The following is a 6,000-nucleotide window of genomic DNA, read 5'->3' as shown; positions in this document are numbered from 1 at the left end:
AGCGACAGAAATATGCTGGATGTGATATTTACTGAGCCAGATGTTTTCTCTTGACTCAAAACACTCACGAAGTAGTCTTAAAATTTGTGCACAGCAAGAACAGGGAACGTTCGAAGTCGTAAATCGTCGGTAGTTCGATTTAATTTCATTCCCAGGCACCTCACGTCCAAGGGCACTTTGAGATATGGAAACAAGTCTTTATTACCTCCATCTCGACTGAGTGATTACGTGACTAGAGCGAATTGATAATATAGTTCGAAGCGTGGAATTGTGGGATACCTGACTGATCCTCCTTTGGTTTTTCCCTATATCTGAACTCAGTCGAAATGTTCAATAGTTTGATGCGTGTGTCTGACTCTTAAGAAAGACACATGGGTCGATCGACACATAGTTACTAAACTATGGTCGATTGCAAGAAAACATTGATAAATACCGACTTGCTCTATGCTTCAAGTTAATTATCCTTTGATATAACCTCACAGAACAATTTGACAAATACTTCTCGTGTTGTGGAACTTTATTTAATATCACCCTTTTCGTATTAAGCTTACAAACATTCTTAGTAACTCTTCTAACCTTCACATAGCGACGTAGTCAAGGGGACTTCGGTACGCTTGGACGAATACACTCATAAACGAATTCCTTCAGTTTTCTGCCCTTTCTTCTGAGACGTTTCAGAGTAGCTTCTGGTATTCTACTGGGTTCTCGATCACGTCTAAATACGCGGTTGTGTTTAAATGTTAACATAATATGAGATAGCTCGTTTGATATAGCAGGTTTCGCTTGATATTCCTCGATAGAAGGTTCACTCTTTAAGTATCTGTGAAGGATCTTAAATCTTTAAGTATCGTTCGTAAATTGATCTCTCGTAAAGTTCGCGGACCCACCCGTTCTCAAAACGCTCCACAAGTTTTTTTGTGGGTCTACCGCGAACGGTGTGTGACTTTGTGTAGGTATTGGGCGATTTATTGGGCGTAATAGCCATCGAATTTCTTTCGCGTACATCAAGCAAGGAATAGGCCATTTTACAGTTGTGTACTTAGTTGCCAATCCTTTGATTCAGAGTGAGGCTGAAGGAGACCTTGTTGTGATAGAGACCTGTATCTAGTTAGCATGACAACAAAGTGATTTACATTTGAAAGGCAGCAAGGTTTGTATCATAACAAGGTCACCCCCATCCTCGGAGACCCAGGGGCTGTGGGTCGAGTTAAGGGAAGAAGAGCCCCTGAGGACTTTATCTTACAGGATTAGTTCCAAACGGAACTAATCTTGTTACGCTTATGCTTACAACAAATATATATGAAATCCATATATATGAACTGCGGTTATGAAACGTATATGTGCACGATCCTTCGCAGTAAAGCACTATTTAAGCAATAGTGAAAATCAGACCTGAAAAAAATTCAGGCCTGTACGGGATTCGAACCACTGACCTCTGCGATACTAGTGCAGCGCTCTACCAATTGAGCTGACAAGCCAACTGGGAGCAGGCCATCAAATTAATTCGACATAAACCCGTAGATGATAAATCAAACAATATATTTGTTGTTTGATTTATCATCTACGGGTTTATTTCGAATTAATTTGATGGCCTGCTCCCAGTTGGCTTGTCAGCTCAATTGGTAGAGCGCTGCACTAGTATCGCAGAGGTCAGTGGTTCGAATCCCGTACAGGCCTGAATTTTTTTCAGGTCTGATTTTCACTATTGCTTAAATAGTGCTTTACTGCGAAGGATCGTGCAGATATACGTTTCATAACCGCAGTTCATATATATGGATTTCATATATATTTGTTGTTTGATTTATCATCTACGGGTTTATGTCGAATTAATTTGATGGCCTGCTCCCAGTTGGCTTGTTAGCTCAATTGGTAGAGCGCTGCACTAGTATCGCAGAGGTCAGTGGTTCGAATCCCGTACAGGCCTGAATTTTTTTCAGGTCTGATTTTCACTATTGCTTGAATAGTGCTTTACTGCGAAGGATCCTGCACATATACGCTTATGCTTACGTAGCTTTCTTTGCGCGACAAAATCTAACCTTAGCTTTGTTAGCTGTAAAGTCTTTCACAATATGGCCAAGGTTGCAGATAACGTTAAGTTCGTGGACGACCTCCAGCAAGCGCTTAGAGAAAGCTTAGCTGTGTTTTCACTTAGCTAATTTAAAATCTGAACAAAAATAATTAACGAGATTTAGAACATCGTGGGAAGGAGAGATGTTTTCGAACAGTTACCGAAGGAGTTTGGAAAGAGTTTAATCTTTCAACTGCTGCCTGGAGTACAATACTTGCTGTACAATACTTTATTCAAGAGAAAGGAAAATAAAAATTGTAAAAAAAAAAAAAAAAAAAAAAAGTATCTCTCGAAAGGGGATATTCTAGAGGTTAACCCTATATAAAAGATTCCCCGAATAAAAAGATCAAAACATTATATACAGATAATTAAAGACTGTTTACCATCATCTCAATCAATATTCATGTAAATCTTTAGTCTGTTACGAAATAAAGTCAATGATCCTGCGTGTACAATATCTCTAGGCAAATTATTCCACATATTAACGATCCGTACAAAAAAAGAAAATTTGTAGCAATTTACGATAGCTATTTTTACGTAGAGCTTATAATCGTGATTGGCTCTAGTTCGATTACATTTAGTAAGTTCAAAAAAGTCCGAAAAATGAAGACTATCTATTTCCAGAACTATCTTGTAGCACTGGATCAGAGATAAAAACTCTCTTCGTTTCTCCAAAGTTTGCCAATTCAGTAGGCGGCAGCGGTCTTCATAGCTCATTTCTCCGCGTTTTTGCTTTAATGCCAACCGAGATGCCCTTCTTTGGACTTTTTCCAAGGATTCGATATCCTTTTTTTGGTAGGGGCTCCAGACGGGGACAGCGTATTCGAGTATAGGTCTTACTAACGACTTAAAGAGGCAGGAAAACGCATAGCGATTATCGTTTCCAAGTGGTCGCCTAATTATACCCAACACTTTGTTCGCCTTGTTTACAATGTAGGAAACGTGTTTACCCCAAGATAGATCGTAGTTTATTGTGACCCCTAGGTCCTTGGCGCTGTCGACAGATTTTAGTTGCGTACCAAGGGAATAACTAGGCTTGGATCTGTCTCTACTGTGCGTTACACGCATAACTTCACATTTTTCAGGATTAAAGCGCAACTGCCACTTGTTAGCCCAATCGCTTAATTTGTTCAAGTCCAGCTGTAAGGCTGGTATATCCTTATCAGGCTCCATGATCTTGCGATAGATTTTAGTATCATCAGCGTAGATTTTCACGGTTGATGCAATGTTTGCCGAAATATCATTTATATAAATAATGAATAGGATTGGGCCGAGTACTGTTCCTTGAGGCACACCTGAAATCACGGGTGACCAGTCTGAACAATTGCCCCTTAACACTACACGCTGCCTTCTATTCGTCAAAAAATTTCTAATCCACAGTAATAGAGAGCCGTCTATCCCATACCGTCGTAGTTTCAGCAGCAAGCGCTCGTGTGGCACGCTGTCGAAAGCCTTGGAGAGATCTAAGAAGATGATATCCGTTTGTTGCGAGCAATTCCTAGCCTTTGCCCAGTCATTGTAACATGTAAGTAATTGTGCCAACGTCGATTTACCCCTTAGATACGCAAATTGGTCTGGATTAAAAAGATTGAGGTCTGACCAAAAGTCGACCACACGGGACTTTACCACAGCTTCTGCAATCTTGCAAACAATACAAGTCAGTGATATTTGGCGGTAGTTCTCCATGAGATTTTTGCTCCCTTTCTTATGGACTGGAGTGATGTGGGCCGACTTCCATATACTTGGTAGTTGACCTTGAGAGAAGGATGTATTCAAAAATAAAGCCAGTGGAGATGACAACACTTGAGCACATTCTCTTAGGATGCGAGGTGATATGTAGTCGGGCCCGGGGGACTTGTAAATATTCAAATTTCTTAGCAATTTCTCAACTTCCGTGGCAGAACAAAAGATGTTACATAATTTCTCATCTGTAATATATTCAAGGTCGGGAAAGTTTTCGTGATCCTCAACAGAGTGTTCAAATTCTCGAGCTCGAAAGGCCACGGATTCTCTTCTAGTCACTTGATCATTGTCATTTCACCTCTTGTCGATTGTTGAAGACCAAGTTAAATACCTTTGATCATTGGGAATAGATGCTGCTTTCATTGGGGAAAACAAAATCAAAGACAAGGAATATACTGGATGGAAAGGGCGGGTTTGCTTTATTGTAAATGTCAGCTTAGTATAGGGTTATCTACCGACATCTAATAAACAAAAGTTTCCACGCTTAGCTTTTCTTTTATTTCAGGCGAAGATTAGATTTGATTTTGGCGCGTACAGAAAGCTGCATAAACGCCAGTTGCTCGGCATACCTGCGTGGCCCGTGCGACGAAATAGCTTCACGGGATTGGAAAAGTTTCAGTTACAGCAAATTAGACAAAAAATCTAGAGAGATTTAAGCTTACATCTCATCTAACGTTTAAAGCGACATATCAATGCCTGCAACCATTATGTTTTATACGAACCTCGCAAACTTTTAAAAACGTTCTCTTGTGATACCTGCGAAAGTATTCAGTATAATTACCGGTAAGATTTTCGCGGACAATCTGATCGATTTCTCTTACATTGTGTGCTGAGACTGAAACTTTTCACCTCGGGCAAAGCTTCGTCGCACGGCCCAAACAAACATAGCGAGCAACAGAGATTCCAAAGCACACTTCACTCTGATTGGGCAGAAAAACACAAAGATTTTCTGGCACCAATCAGATGCCAGAACGACTGCGACCGTTTGGAACTACTCTTGTAAGACAATGTCCCCAGGGGCTCTTCTGCCCTTAACTTGAAATCGACTCACAGCCCCTGGGTCTCCGAGGATGGGTCACCCCTAGCCTCACTCCCTTTCAAAGGCTTGGCAACCGAACACACAACTTTGAAGTAGACTATTGTCCACAAAGGCAGCCATTAAGCGACGCGCTCTAGGGTTCCTTTTACGCATGCGCGTACACGTCACGCATGCGCTGTAGTGGAACTGCGTTTTTTGACTGAACGCACAAAAAAAAAAAAAATTGAAGCCGCATTTATAACTGGGGCGTTTCCTTCGGAAAGCCCGAGTAATTATTATTTCAAGTTCCAAGAATTTGACTGTTTGCTTTGAAATTTACTATTTTTAAGGATTAAACTGTACCATCATTAGTTTCAAACCAATTATGGTTATCCCCATAACTGCATACACATAAGGTCAGCTGGTTTACCTCACACGCAACAGGCGTATATTGTAAGGGGTTAATATGGTTATTAACAACTGGTCAATGTCTAAGACTTGTCCTGTGGCTTGGATTAACCTCCATGTTAGGATCAAGGAGAAAAAGCAGTGAGATTTGTAGCACAAGGGATTTAAAAGCTCCTTAGTTTGGTCTCTGCATGTAGGTATATTTAGAGTACAAGTACTGTAAGGATATGATATTCCTGTAGAGTTCTTTTTGACAGCGGTGCTCCGGTCAAACTTCCTTTCGATCGCCATGAATACTTTCTTTGTTTATGTGGTGTGTGTGACCATTGAACATAGCATGACCATTAACTTCACCTACTGGTGCCATTATTTCGGATGGAAGAGGTATACTTATGAAACTTCCAAGAGGTTTTGTCGAGTGGCTAAGTCGATTTCGGTCAAAGATGCGCGTTATGACGATGCCTTTGTCACCTTCCTGGTACTTTACATTTTGAAAGGGGACGACTCGGTTTCTGAAAATTGATCTGCTCTCCAAGAACTTTTGCTTGGAGGATTGGAACAATCCAGTTTTGCGGCATTCACTGTTGTTTGCGGCAAAAATGTCGTGAGTTTTGTACTTTTCTCTGTCGAATACTGGCTGAGAGTCGTCATTACCTTCTGTCGCGGTAGCAGATAGAGAAATTTCGTCTTGATGTTCTCTTTTTGAGGATTGGGACATTTTTTTAGGTGTTTTAGAAAATTTCACACATGCAAAATCTCATAC

The sequence above is a fragment of the Stylophora pistillata genome, chromosome 10 (genome assembly GCF_964205215.1).
Source record: "Stylophora pistillata chromosome 10, jaStyPist1.2, whole genome shotgun sequence".
Lineage (NCBI taxonomy): Eukaryota > Metazoa > Cnidaria > Anthozoa > Scleractinia > Pocilloporidae > Stylophora > Stylophora pistillata.
The sequence above is the reverse complement of the archived record's forward strand: the minus strand, read 5'-3'. Positions refer to the sequence as shown.